This window comes from Tachyglossus aculeatus, chromosome 21, assembly GCF_015852505.1.
Source record: "Tachyglossus aculeatus isolate mTacAcu1 chromosome 21, mTacAcu1.pri, whole genome shotgun sequence".
NCBI lineage: Eukaryota > Metazoa > Chordata > Mammalia > Monotremata > Tachyglossidae > Tachyglossus > Tachyglossus aculeatus.
In genome coordinates, this window is record NC_052086.1 from 40306020 (window position 1) to 40321290 (window position 15271).

General features: G+C 54.9%; 1 protein-coding gene across 1 annotated transcript in view; it reads left to right on the plus strand.

Moving 5' to 3' along the window:
* The first annotated feature begins 355 nt into the window (after nucleotides 1–355).
* The window catches only part of TAOK3 (TAO kinase 3), a 248794-nt gene continuing 233878 nt past the window's right edge, over nucleotides 356–15271 (plus strand). Inside the window, exon 1 of the mRNA XM_038763111.1 lies at nucleotides 356–406. The gene's annotated coding sequence lies outside the window, so the exon portion shown is untranslated. The remainder of the gene's footprint in view (nucleotides 407–15271) is intronic.

Genomic DNA, 15271 nt, shown 5'->3' on the forward strand with positions numbered 1-15271 from the left:
GCTCGGCCAATCCGGGGCCGAGCGCCCGAGGCCACGCCCACCCCGGGAAGTGGCCCTATCGGCTTCTCGACTGGCCGGGCCCGGCCAATCAGAAGTCGAGCGGCGGAGGCCCCGCCCACTCCGGGCTGTTGGGCGGGGCGGGGAGGGAGGCGACCCCCTGGGCGCCCGGTCCGCGCAGGCGCGTCCCACCCCGCGCCAATGCCGCCTGTGGCCGGCAGGGCCCGGGTGCGCAGGCGCGGCTAATGGAGCGCCCTTCGGGGGGCGGGGCCGCCGGAGCGCGCGCGCGCGCGCGCCCCTCCACCAGCCCCGCCCCGCGGGAGCGCGCGCCGCCCAGCGCCGCCCAGCACCGCCCCCCAGCGACGGCGGCGCCGACGGCGGACCGCGACAGCGACAGTCAGAGGGCCAGGTGAGGGGAACTCTGGGAGAGAGGGGCGCTGAGGTCCGGGGAACTCTGGGAGGGAGGGCTGGGGTGAGGGGAACTCTGGGAAAGAGGGACAGTGGGGGCACGGGGGGGCCGAGGTGAGGGGAACTCTGGGAGAGGGGGACACTGAGGTGAGGGGAACTCTGGGAGGGAGTGACAGTGGGGGACACGGGGGGGCTGAGGTGAGGGGAACTCTGGGACAGAGGGACACTGAGGTGAGGGGAACTCTGGGAGGGGGGACAGTGGGGGGCACAGGGGGGCCGAGGTGAGGGGAACTCTGGGAGAGAGGGCTGAGGTGAGGGGAACTCTGGGAGGGAGTGACAGTGGGGAACACGGGGGCTGAGGTGAGGGGAACTCTGGGAGAGAGGGGGCAGTGGGGGACACGGGGGGGCCGAGGTGAGGGGAACTCTGGGAGAGAGGGCACTGAGGTGAGGGGAACTCTGGGAGAGAGGGACAGTGGGGGACACAGGGGGGCCGAGGTGAGGGGAACTCTGGGAGAGAGAGTGACAGTGGGGGACACAGGGGGCTGAGGTGAGGGGAAGTCTGGGACAGAGGGACAGTGGGGGGTACGGGGGGGGCGAGGTGAGGGGAACTCTGGGACAGAGGGACGGGGGGGCACGGGGGGGCCGAGGTGAGGGGAACTCTGGGTGAGAGAGTGACAGTGGGGGACACGGAGGGGCTGAGGTGAGGGGAACTCTGGGAGTGAGGGACAGTGGGGAACATGGGGGGCCTGAGGTGAGGGGAACTCTGGGACAGAGGGACACGGGGGGGGGGGCCGAGGTGAGGGGAACTCTGGGAGAGAGGGACAGTGGGGGGCACGGGGGGGGGGCGAGGTGAGGGGAACTCTGGGAGAGAGAGTGACAGTGGGGGACACGGGGGCTGAGGTGAGGGGAAGTCTGGGAGAGAGGGACAGTGGGGGACACGGGGGGGCCGAGGTGAGGGGAACTCTGGGACAGAGGGACAGTGAGGGGCACGGGGGGGGGGGCGAGGTGAGGGGAACTCTGGGACAGAGGGCTGGGCTGAGGGGAACTCTGGGAGAGGGGGACAGTGGGGGACACGGGGGGGGGCTGAGGTGAGGGGAACTCTGGGACAGAGGGCTGAGGTGAGGGGAACTCTGGGAGAGAGGGACAGTGGGGGGACACGGGGGGGGGGGGCTGAGGTGAGGGGAACTCTGGGACAGAGGGCCGAGGTGAGGGGAACTCTGGGAGAGAGGGTCAGTGAGGGGCACGGTGGGGGGGGGGGGGCGAGGTGAGGGGAACTCTGGGAGAGAGGGACAGTGGGGGCACGGGGGGGGGGGGCCGAGGTGAGGGGAACTCTGGGAGAGAGGGCTGGGCTGAGGGGAACTCTGGGAGAGGGGGCAGTGGGGGCACGGGGGGCCGAGGTGAGGGGAACTCTGGGAGAGGGGGACACTGAGGTGAGGGGAACTCTGGGAGGGGGTGACAATGGGGGACACGGGGGGCCGAGGTGAGGGGAACCCTGGGAGAGGGGGACAGTGGGGGGCACGGGGCTGGGGGGGGGGCGAGATGAGGGGAACTCTGGGAGAGAGGGACAGTGAGGGGCGCAGGGCGGGGGGGCGAGATGAGGGGAACTCTGGGAGAGGGGGACACTGGGGGGCACGGGGTGGGGGGCTGAGGTGGGGGGAACTCTGGGAGAAGGGGGCAGCAGGCCTGAGGTGACTCCTGGGAAACCGTGACAGCGGGTCCGAGGAGATTTGGGAAGAAGGTGGCAGCGGGTGGCACAGGGGCCGAGGAGACCCGGGGAGACGGCGGCAGCGGGGGGGCACAGGGTCTCAGGGAGGTGAACTCTGGGTGAGGGTGGCAGCGGGTCTGAGGAGACTCGGGGAGAGGGTGGCAGTGGGTGGCAGGTCTGAAGAGACTCCTGGGAGGGGGTGGCGGTGGGTGGCAGGTCTGAGGAGACTCCTGGGAGAGGGTGGCAGCGGGTCTGAGGCGAGCAGAACTCTGGGAGAGGGTGGCAGCGCGTCTGAGGAGACTCAGAAAGAAGGTGGCAGTGGGTGACAGGGCTGAGGTGACTTCTGGGGGACCGTGGCAGCGGGTCCGAGGAGACTTTGGGAGAAGGTGGCAGTGGGTGACGGCAGGCCTGAGGAGACGCCGGGAGAGGGGGGCAGTGGGGGGCCCAGGGGGACCGAGGTGACGGGATCTCTGGGAGAGGGGAGCAGCGGGTCTGAGGAGACTCCTGGGAAACGGTGACAGCGGGCCTGAGGAGACTTGGGGAGAAGATGGCAGCGAGTGGCAGAGGATCTGAGGAGTCCGGGGAGACGGTGGCGGGAGAAGGTGGCAGCGGGTCTGAGGAGACTGGGAGAAGGTGGCAGCGGGTCTGAGGAGACTCTGGGAGAGGGTGGCTTCGGGGGGCCTGGGACTGAGGTGAGGGGAACTCTGGGAGACGGTGGCAGTGGGTGACAGGGGGTCCGAGGTGAGGGGACACCGGGGGAGGGTGGCAGCAGGTCTGAGGGGACTCTGGGAGTAGGTGGCAGTGGGTGACGGGGGGTCTGAGAGGAGGGCACTCCTGGGAGAGGGTGGCAATGGGTGACACGGGGTCTGAGGTGAGGGGAGTCCTGGGAGAGGGGGGCAGTGGGTGACGGGAGTCTGAGGAGACTTCAGGAGAAGGTGGCAGTGGGTGACAGGGGGTCTGAGGTGAGAGGACTCCTGGGAGAGGGCAGCAGCGGGTGATGGGTTCTGAGGGGGCTCTGGGAGAAGGTGGCAGCCGGAGACAGGGGTTCTGAGGTGAGGCCACTCCTGGGAGAGGGGGGCAGTGGGTGACAGGAGTCTGAGAAGACTCTGGGAGAAGGTGGCAGTGGGTGACGGGGGTCTGAGGGGAGAGGACTCCTGGGGAGGGTGGCAGCAGGTCTGAGGAGACTCTGGGAGAAGGTGGCAGCGGGTGATGGGGTCTGAGGTGAGGCCACTCCCGGGAGAGGGTGGCAGTGGGTGATGGGTTCTGAGGAGACTGTGGGAGAGGGTGGCAGTGGGTGACAGTGGGTCTGAGGGGAGGCCACTCCTGGGAGAGGATGGCAGTGGGTGACGGGAGTCTGAGGAGACTGGGAGAAGGTGGCAGTGGGTGACAGCGGGTCTGAGAGGAGAGGACTCCTGGGGAGGGTGGCAGCAGGTCTGAGGAGACTCTGGGAGAAGGTGGCAGTGGGTGACGGGGGCTCTGAGGAGAGGGGACACCTGGGAGAGGGGGGCAGTGGGTGATGGGTTCTGAGGAGACTGTGGGAGAGGGTGGCAGCGGGTGACGGGGTCTGAGGGGAGGAGGCTCCTGGAGGGGGAAGGCAGAGGGTGACAGCGGGTCTGAGGTGAGGGGCCTCCTGGGGGGATGGGGACGTTGGGCCTGAGGAGACTTTGGAAGAGGGTGTCAGCGGGTGACAACGGGTGTGAGGTGAGGCCACTCCCGGGAGAGGGTGGCAGTGGGTCTGAGGAGACTCCGGGAGAGGGTGGCAGCGGAAGACAGTGGGTCTGAAGTGAGGAGACTCCGGGGGGAGGGTGACAGGCGGGTCTGAGGAGACTCTGGAAGAAGGTGGCAGCGGATGATGGGGGGTGGTCTGACCATAAGAGGATTCCTGGGAGAGGGGGGCAGTGGGTGACAGGGAGTCTGAGGGGAGGGGACTCCGGGGAGAGGGTGGCAGCGGGTGACGGAGGGTCTGAGGGGAGGGGACTTCTGGGAAGGGTGGCAGCAGGTCTGAGGAGATTCTGGGAGAACGTCTTAGTGGGTGACGGGGGGTCGGAGGGGACTCCCGGGAGAGGGGGGCAGAGGTAACAGGAATTCTGAGGTGAGGGGATTCCCGGGAGAGGGGGGCAGTGGGTGACGGGGGGTCTGAGGGGAGGGGACTCCTGGGAGAGGGGGGCAGCCGGTGACGGCAAGACCGAGCAGACTCTGGGAGAGGATGGCAGAGCGGGACAGCGAGTCTGAGGAGACTCCAGGAGAGGGTGACGGAGGGTGACAGCGGGGTCTGAGGTGAGGGGATTCCGGGGATAGGGGGGCAGCGGGTAACAGCGGGTCTGAAGTGGGGGAACCCCGGAGCAGGGGCATGTGCTGATGACCTGACACCCGTCCGTCCACGTGTTAGGTTTTGTCATCCGTCTCCCCCTTCTAATAATACTATTCCCTTCAAAGCCCTTCTGAGAGCTCACCTCCTCCAGGAGGCCTTCCCAGACTGAGCCCCCTCTTTCCTCTCCTCCTCCCCCCCCCCCCCCCCCCCCGCTTTACCTCCTTCCCCTCCCCGCAGCACCTGTATATATGTATATAAGTTTGTACGGATTTATTACTCTATTATTTATTTATTTTATTTGTACATATTTATTCTATTTATTTTATTTGGTTAATATGTTTTGTTTCATTCACTGTCTCCCCCTTCTAGACTGTGAGCCCACTGTTGGGTAGGGACCGTCTCTAGGTGTTGCCAACTTGTACCTCCTAGCGCTTAGTACAGTGCTCTGCACACAGTAAGCTCTCAATAAATATGATCGAATGAATGAATTAATAATAATAATAATGATGGCATTTGTTAAGCGCTTACTCTGTGCAAAGCACTGTTCTAAGCGCTGGGGAGGTTACAAGGTGATGAGGTTGTCCCACTGGGGGGGGGTCCCAGTCTTCATCCCTGTTTTACAGATGAGGCAGCTGAGGCACAGAGGAGTTAAGTGGCTTGCCCAAAGTCACACAGCTGACGGGTGGTGGGGTGGGATTTGAACCCCTGACCTCTGACTCCAGAGCCCGGGCTCTTTCCACTGAGCCACGCTACTTCTGTACACTGCTTCTAGATGTGAGCCCATCGTCGAGTAGGGACCGTCTCTCTATGTTGCCGACTTGGACTTCCCAAGCGCTTAGTACGGTGCTCTGCACACAGTAAGCGCTCAATAAAGACAATTGAATGAATGAATGAATGACTATATATATTTGTACATATTTATTACTCTATTTTACTGGTACATATTTGTTCTATTCATTTTATATTGTTAATATGTTTTGTTGTCTGTCTCCCCCTTGTAGACTGTGAGCCCGCTGTTGGGTAGGGACCGTCTCTAGATGCTGCCAACTTGGACTTCCCAAGCGCTTAGTACGGTGCTCTGCACACAGTAAGCGCTCAATAAATACGATTGAATGAATGACTATATATGTTTGCACATATTTATTACTCTATTTTACTGGTGCATATTTATTCTATTTATTTTATTTTGTTAATATGTTTTGTTGTCTGTCTCCCCCTTCTAGACTGTGAGCCCGCTGTTGGGTAGGGACCGTCTCTAGATGTTGCCAACTTGGACTTCCCAAGCGCTTAGTACAGCGCTGTGCACACAGTAAGCGCTCAATAAATACGATTTAATGAATGAATGAATGACTATATATGTTTGCACATATTACTCTATTTTACTGGTGCATATTTATTCTATTTATTTTATTTTGTTACTACGTTTTGTTGTCTGTCTCCCCCTTGTAGACTGTGAGCCCGCTGTTGGGTAGGGACCGTCTCTAGATGCTGCCAACTTGGACTTCCTAAGCGCTTAGTACAGCGCTCTGCACACAGTAAGCGCTCAATAAATACGATTGAATGAATAAGTGAATGAATGAGACGGTCCCTTCCAAGCTACGGGCTCACTGGGAGGGGGAGGTAGATGAGGCTCAAGGGAAGGGACCCTGGGGGGGCATGAACGTGTCTGAGGTAACCAGGGGGGTGACGATGGGGGCAAGAGGGTCCTGGGAGGGCAGAGGTCCTGAGGCCCGGCAGTGTCGTCTAGCACAGGGGACCCTCAGGGTGGGAGGCGTCGGGGGTCAAAGGTAAGGGGCTGGTGACCGCCGTCTCCAAGGTGAAGAGACGCAGGGTTTGGGGGGATGCCATGGGAGCCTGATGAAAGAGGGCACCCCTTCACCCACCACCCTGGGTGTGCCACTGAAATAATAATAATAATAATGATGGCATTTATTAAGCGCTTACTGTGTGCAAAGCATTCATTCATTCATTCATTCAGTCGTATTTATTGAGCGCTTACTGTGTGCAGAGCACTGTACTAAGAGCTTGGGAAGTACAAGTTGGCAACCTGTAGAGATGGTCCCGACCCAACAGTGGGCTCACGGTCTAAAAGGGGGAGACACAGAGCAAAACCAAACATATTAACAAAATAAAATAAATAGAATACTGTTCTAAGCGCTGGGGAGGTTACGAGGTGATCAGGTTGTCCCCCGGGGGGCTCACAGTCTTAGTGCCCATTTTACAGATGAGGTAACAGGCACAGGGAATAATAATAATAATAATAATGGCATTTATTAAGCGCTTACTATGTGCAAAGCACTGTTCTAAGCGCTGGGGAGGTTACAACCTGAGGTGATCAGGTTGTCCCTCGGGGGGCTCACAGTCTTAATCCCCATTTTACAGACGAGATAACTGAGGCCCAGAGAAGTGAAGTGACTCGCCCAAAGTCCCCAAGCTGGCAATTGGCGGAGCCAGGATTTGAATCCATGACCTCTGACCCCATTGCCCGGGCTCTTTCCACTGAGCCACGCCGCTTCTCTATGACGGGACGCTCGGGAAAGAGCATCCTTGGAATTCTGGGAATTCCAGAATTGTCTTTGGGGAAGCAGGGGGGCTTAGCGGAAAGAGCCCGCGCTCGGGAGTCAGAGGACGTGGGTTCGGATCCCGACTCTGCCGCCTGTCTGCCCTGTGACCTTGGGCGAGCCGCTTCACTCCTCTGGGCCTCGGGGACCTCGTCTGTCAAATGGGGGTCCATTCATTCATTCATTCAATCGTATTTATTGAGCGCTTACTGTGTGCCGAGCACTGTACTAAGCGCTTGGGAAGGACAAGTTGGCAACATTTAGAGACGGTCCCTACCCAACAACGCGCTCACAGGCTAGAAGACTGGGGTTTGAGGCTGCGAGCCCCATGGGGGACAGGGACTGTGCCCAACCCGATTGGCTTGTATATCTCCCCCGGTGCTTAGAACAGTGCTTAGCACATAGTAAGTGCTTAAAATAATAATAATGATAGCATTTGTTAAGCGCTTACTATGTGCAAAGCACTGTTCTAAGCGCTGAGCACTGTTTAAAAGTACCATAATCATCATCATCAGGTCGGTGGCGGGATAGATAAGATCGAGGGACAGTGAGAAGGTGTCAGTTTATTGCAGTACCGTCCTCTCCCAGGCGCTAAGTACAGTGCTTTGCCCACAGTAAGCTCTCAATAAATATGATTGGGTGAATGAATGAATGAATGAATACAGTGCTTTGCCCACAGGAAGCGCTCAATAATAATAATAATAGCATTTATTAAGCGCTTACTACGTGCAAAGCACTGTTCAATAAATACAGTTGGGTGAATGAATGAATGCAGGACAACCTGATTGATTACATTGTATCTAGGCCCAACGCTTAGATCAGTGCTTGGCACATAGTGAGCACTTAATAAATACCATAATAATTATTAATATTATTGTTATTTAACACCCACCCCACCCTACACACACACCCCACCCCCACCCCCTACCTGCTTTGGGCTCTTTAACAATAATAATAATAATAATGATGATGATGATGATGATGGTATTTGTTAGGTGCTTACTATGTGCCAAGCACTGTTTATTTTATGTAATAGCATTTATTAAGCGCTTACTATGTGCAAAGCACTGTTCTATGCTCTGGGGAGGTTACAAGGTGATCAGGTTGTCCCACGGCGGGGCTCACAGTCTTAATCCCCATTTTCCAGATGAGGTCACTGAGGCCCAGAGAAGTGAAGTGACTTGCCCAAAGTCACCCAGCTGACAATTGGCGGAGTCGGGATTTGAACCCATGACCTCTGACTCCAAAGCCCGTGCCCTTTCCACTGAGCCACGCTGCTTCTCTGGCGCTGTTCTAAGCGCCAGGGCTGACAGAAGATAATCGGGTTGGACACGGTCCCTGGCCCACATTGGGCTCACAGTCCTCCTCATCCCCATTTTCCAGATGAGGGAACTGAGGCCCAGAGAAGTGAAGTGACTCACCCGAGGCCACCCAGCGGACAAGCGACGGAGCCGGGATTCGAACCCAGGTCCTTCCGATTCCCAGGGCGGGGCTGTAGATGTAGGTGGGTTTTAAGGGTCAGGTCGGAGGGAAGGAGGAAAAGAAAACTAATTTAGGCTCCTTGACCCTTCCCTTTTTTAAGCAGTTGATTCCAAGAGCTACAGATTGTTGCAGTGGGACTAATCCTTTTTAAATTATCTTTAAAAGCATCTCAACTCTGGGATTTTCAAAGGACACACCTTCTTCTAATAATAACTATAATAATGATGGCATTTGTTAAGCGCTTACTATGTGCAAAGCACCGTTCTAAGCGCCGGGGAGGTTACAAGGTGATCAGGTTGTCCCACGGGGGACTCACAGTCTTTGTTAAGCGTTTACTATGTGCAAAACACTGTTCTAAGCGCCGGGGAGGTTACAAGGTGATCAGGTTGTCCCACGGGGGACTCACAGTCTTCATCCCATATTTATTCTATTTATTTCATTTTGTTAATCTGTTTTGTTTTGTTGTCTGGCCCTCCTAGCCTGTGAGCCCGCTGTCGGGTAGGGACCGTCTCTAGATGTCTCCAACTTGGACTTCCCAAGCGCTTAGTACAGTGCTCTGCACACAGTAAGCGCTCAACAAATACGACTGAATGAATGAATGAATCCCCATTTGACAGATGAGGTAACTGAGGCACAGAGAAGTGAAGTGACTTGCCCAACGGCGCACAGCTGACGAGTGGCGGAGCCGGGATTTGAACCCATGACCTCTGACTCCAAAGCCCGGGCTCTTCCCACTGAGCCACGCTGCTTCCGAAGGGCAAACGGTCCCAGTTGGGGGAGAGGGGTCTCCAGGGAGTTGGGAAAAGGGGGCCGTGGTGGGAAAATCCCGCTGGGGAGATCCCGGGGGAGGGAATAATAGTAATAATGGTGGCATTTGCTAAGTGCTTACTATGTAGACTGTGAGCCCCCCGTGGGACAACCTGATCACCTTCTATCCTCCCAGCGCTTAGAACGGTGCTTGGCACATAGTAAGCGCTTAATAAATGCCATCATTATTATTATTATTATTATTATGTGCTAAGCACTGGAAGCTCAGGGAGGGGTGCTATCAATGGGGTGAAGGACGAGGGGACCCCCAAGGAACGTGAAGTCGAGGGAACCCACGGGAGGAATAGCGACGGCACTGAAGTCACACCGATTTTCTTTTCCTTCTGGTACTCGTTAAGCGCTTACTATGTGTCAAGCGCTGTTCCAAGTTTACTTATTTATTTATTTATCTATTACTATTTATTTATTTATTTTACTTGTACATTTCTATCCTATTTATTTAATTTTGTTGGTATGTTTGGTTCTGTTCTCTGTCTCATACTCTGTCCTAATCCTCCTCGACCTCTCAGCTGCCTTTGACACTGTGGACCACCCCCTTCTCCTCAACACGTTATCTGACCTTGGCTTCACAGACTCCGTCCTCTCCTGGTTCTCCTCTTATCTCTCCGGTCGTTCTTTCTCAGTCTCTTTTGCAGGCTCCTCCTCCCCCTCCCATCCTCTTACTGTGGGAGTTCCCCAAGGTTCAGTGCTTGGTCCCCCTTCTGTTCTCAATCTACACTCACTCCCTTGGTGACCTCATTCGCTCCCACGGCTTCAACTATCACCTCTACGCTGATGACACCCAGATCTCCATCTCTGCCCCTGCTCTCTCCCCCTCCCTCCAGGCTCGCATCTCCTCCTGCCTTCAGGACATCTCCATCTGGATGTCCGCCCGCCACCTAAAGCTCAACATGTCGAAGACTGAGCTCCTTGTCTTCCCTCCCAAACCTTGTCCTCTCCCTGACTTTCCCATCTCTGTTGACGGCACTACCATCCTTCCCGTCTCACAAGCCCGCAACCTTGGTGTCATCCTCGACTCCGCTCTCTCATTCACCCCTCACATCCAAGCCGTCACCAAAACCTGCCGGTCTCAGCTCCGCAACATTGCCAAGATCCGCCCTTTCCTCTCCATCCAAACCGCTACCCTGCTAATTCAAGCTCTCATCCTATCCCGTCTGGACTACTGCACTAGCCTTCTCTCTGATCTCCCATCCTCGTGTCTCTCTCCACTTCAATCCATACTTCATGCTGCTGCCCGGATTATCTTTGTCCAGAAACGCTCTGGACATATCACTCCCCTCCTCAAAAACCTCCAATGGCTACCGATCAATCTGCGCATCAGGCAGAAACTCCTCACCCTGGGCATCAAGCCTGCCCATCCCCTGGCCCCCTCCTACCTCCCCTCCCTTCTCTCCTTGTCCAGCCCAGCCCGCACCCTCCGCTCCTCCACCACTAATCTCCTCACTGTACCTCGCTCTCACCCGTCCCGCCATCGACCCCCGGCCCACGTCCTCCCCCGGGCCTGGAATGCCCCCAATCCCTCTGCCCATCCGCCAAGCTAGCTCTCTTCCTCCCTTCAAGGCCCTGCTGAGAGCTCACCTCCTCCAGGAGGCCTTCCCAGATTGAGCCCCTTCTTTCCTCTCCCCCTCGTCCCCCTCTCCATCCCCCCGCCTTACCGCCTTCCCCTCCCCACAGCACCTGTATATATGTATATATGGTTGTACATATTTATTACTCTGTTTATTTATTTATTTATTTATTTTACTTGTACATTTCTATCCTACTTATTTTATTTTGTTGGTATGTTTGGTTCTGTTCTCTGTCTCCCCCTTTTAGACTGTGAGCCCACTATCGGGTAGGGACTGTCTCTATGTGATGCCAATTTGTACTTCCCAAGCGCTTAGTACAGTGCTCTGCACATAGTAAGCGCTCAATAAATACGATTGATTGATTGATTGATTGTCTCCCCCTTTTAGACTGTGAGCCCACTGTTGGGTAGGGACTGTCTCTATGTGTTGCCAATTTGTACTTCCCAAGCGCTTAGTACAGTGCTCTGCACATAGTAAGCGCTCAATAAATACGATTGATTGATTGATTGATTCCAAGTGTGGGGGAGAGACAGGCTACTTAGGTCAGCCGCAGTCTCTGCCCCGCATAATAATAATGATGGTATTTGTTAAGCGCTTACTATGTGCAAAGCACTGTTCTAAGCGCTGGGGAGGTTCCAAGGTGATCAGGTTGTCCCACGGGGGGCTCCCAGTCTTCATCCCCATTTTACAGATGAGGGAACTGAGGCCCAGAGATGTGAAGTGACTCGCCCAAAGTCGCACAGCTGACAAGTCAGCGTGGCTCAGTGGAAAGAGCGCGGGCTTGGGAGTCAGAGGTCACGGGTTCGAACCCCGCCTCCGCCACATGTCTGCTGTGTGACCTTGGGCAAGTCACTTCACTTCTCTGGGCCTGAGTTCCCTCATCTGTAAAATGGGGATTAAGACTGTGAGCCCCACACGGGGCAACCTCATCTCCTTGTGTTCCTCCCAGCGCTTAGAACAGTGCTTTGCACATAGTAAGCGCTTAACAAATACCAACATTATTATTAAGTGGCGGAGCCGGGATTTGAACCCATGACCTCTGACTCCAAACCCCGGGCTCTTTCCATTGAGGGCTCAGCGCTTAGAACAGTGCTTGGCACATTCATTCACTCCTTCAGTCGTATTTATTGAGCACTTACTGTGTGCAGAGCACTGTACTAAGCGCTTGGGAAGTACAAATTGGCGACATATAGAGACGGCCCCTACCTGACAACGGGGAAAGCACTTAACAAATACCAACATTATTATCATTATGGGGCTCACGGCCTAACCAGGAGGGAGCAGTAGGACTTCATCCCCATTTTTCAAACGAGGAAACCGAGGCCCAGAGAAGTGCCGTGATTTGCCCAAGGTCACACAGCGGATAAGCCACGGAGCCGGGATTAGAACCCAGGTCCTTCCGTCTCCCGGGCCCGGGTTCTGCCTACGAGGCCACGCGGCCAACGGCGAGGTCGGGGACATCGGCAGGACTGAGAAGCAAGAGCCCGGGCTTGAGAGTCAGAAGACGCGGGTTCAAATCCCGGCTCCGCCACTTGTCTGCTGTGTGACCTCAGGCAAGTCACTTCACTTCTCTGGGCCTCAGTGACCTCATCTGGAAAATGGGGATTGAGACTGTGAGCCCCACGTGGGACAGCCTGATCACCTTGTATCCACCCCAGCGCTTAGAACAGTGCTTGGGACATAGTAAGCGCTTAACAAATACCATAATAATAATAATAATAACTGGGATTCTTGAACTGATTCGCTGGGAATGTTAAACGACTTTTAGACTGTGAGCCCACTGTTGGGTAGGGACTGTCTCTATATGTTGCCAATTTGTACTTCCCAAGCGCTTAGTCCAGTGCTGTGCGCACAGTAAGCGCTCAATAAATACGATTGATGATGATGACGCCAGCTGCGGAGTGATGCGATGCGCGGAAGGGGAAGTGAAAACTTGGGGTTGGATGTTGGGCGGAGGGTGGAGGGGGCAGCGGGGTGGGGCTGTAGGAGGTGACTTAGCTCGTCTGCCCACTCGGTTCTGTTGTCATTCATTCATTCAATCGTATTTATTGAGCGCTTACCGTGTGCAGAGCACTGGACTAAGCGCTTGGGAAGTCCAAGTCGGCAACATCTAGATATGGTCCCTACCCGACAACGGGCTCACGGTCTAGAAAGGGGAGACAGACGACAAAACAAAACGTGGACAGGTGTCAAAATTGTCAGAACAAATAGAATTATAGCTATATTCATTCATTCATTCAGTCAGTCGTATTTATTGAGCGCTTACTGTGTGCAGAGCACTGGACTAAGCGCTTGGGAAGTCCAAGTCGGCAACATATAGGGACGGTCCCTACCCGACAACGGGCTCACAGTCTAGAAGGGGGAGACGGAGAACAAAACAAACCATGTGGACAGGTGTCAAAATTGTCAGAACAAATAGAATTATAGCTATATTCATTCATTCAGTCAGTCAGTCGTATTTATTGAGCGCTTACTGTGTGCAGAGCACTGGACTAAGCGCTTGGGAAGTCCAAGTCGGCAACATATAGGGACGGTCCCTACCGACAGCAGGCTCACGGTCTAGAAGGGGGAGACAGACGTCAAAACAAACCATGTGGACAGGTGTCAAAATTGTCAGAACAAATAGAATTATAGCTATATTCATTCATTCAATTGTATTAATTGAGCGCTTACCGTGTGCAGAGCACTGGACTAAGCGCTTGGGAAGTCCAAGTCGTCAACATATAGGGACGGTCCCTACCCGACAGCGGGCTCACGGTCTAGAAGGGGGAGACAGACGTCAAAACAAACCATGTGGACAGGTGTCAAGATTGTCAGAACAAATAGAATTATAGCTATATTCATTCATTCATTCATTCATTCATTCAGTTGTATTAATTGAGCGCTTACCGTGTGCAGAGCACTGGACTAAGCGCTTGGGAAGTCCAAGTCGGCAACATATAGGGACGGTCCCTACCCGACAACGGGCTCATGGTCTAGAAAGGGGAGACAGACGACAAAACAAAACATGTGGACAGGGGTCAAAATTGTCAGAACAAATAGAATTATAGCTATATTCATTCATTCATTCATTCAGTCGTATTTATTGAGCGCTTACCGTGTGCAGAGCACTGGACTAAGTGCTGGGGAAGTCCAAGTCCGCAACATATAGAGACGGTCCCTACCCGACAACAAGCTCACAGTCTAGATGGGGGAGACAGGTGTCAGAACAAATAGAATTATAGCTATATTCATTCATCCATTCAATCCTATTTATTGAGCGCTTACTGTGTGCAGAGCACTGGACTAAGCGCTGGGGAAGTCCAAGTCGGCAACATATAGAGACGGTCCCTACCCAACAGTGGGCTCACAGTCGAGAAGGGGGAGACAGACAACAAAACAAAACGTGTAGACAGGTGTCAATACCGTCAGAACAAATAGAATTATAGCTATATTCATTCAGTCATATTTATTGAGCGCTTACTGTGTGCAGAGCACTGGACTAAGCGCTGGGGAAGTCCAAGTCGGCAACATATAGGGACGGTCCCTACCCGACAATGGGCTCACAGTCTAGAAGGGGGAGACAGGCAACAAACCGAAACATGTGTACAGGGGTCAAAAGCCCAGGCTTGGCGGGGACGCTTAATAAATGCTATTATTATTATTATTATTATTATTAATAATAATAATAATAATCCTGGCTCGGCCGCCTCTCTGCTGTGTGACCTTGGGCAAGTCACTTCTCTCGGCCTCAGTTCCCTTATCTGTAAAATGGGGATGAAGCCTGGGAGCCCCACGTTGGACAGGCAGGGACTGTGTCCAACCCGTTTGGTTTGTGTCTACCCGGGCGCATAGTATAGCGCCTGGCACATAGTAAGCACTTAACAAACTTCTAGACTGTGAGCCCACTGTTGGGTAGGAACCATCTCTAGATGCCAACTTGTACTTCCCAAGCGCTTAGTACAGTGCTCTGCACACAGTAAGCGCTCAATAAATACGAGTGAATGAATGACTGAATGAACAAATGCCGTTATTATTATTATTATCAGTGGATTGAGCGCTTACTCTGTGCAGAGCACTGTACTAAGCGCTTGGGAGAGTCTGCTGTAACCGAGGTGGTAGACCCGTTCCCTGCCCACAGTGAGCTTCTCCAACTTTCTCCCGGCCCCCCTCCGACCTGGCTTCCGTGCCCTTGGCTTCCCAGAAGTCGTCCTCTCGGAGGTCACCGACGACCTCCTTCTCGCCAGATCAATCAATCAATCGTATTTATTGAGCGCTTACTGTGTGCAGAGCACTGGACTAAGCGCTTGGGAAGTCCAAGTTGGCAACATATAGAGACAGTGGGCTCACAGTCTCCGTCGGCCTCTACTCTCCATCCTCCTCCTCCTCCATTCATTCATTCAGTCGTATTTATTGAGCGCTTACCGGGTGC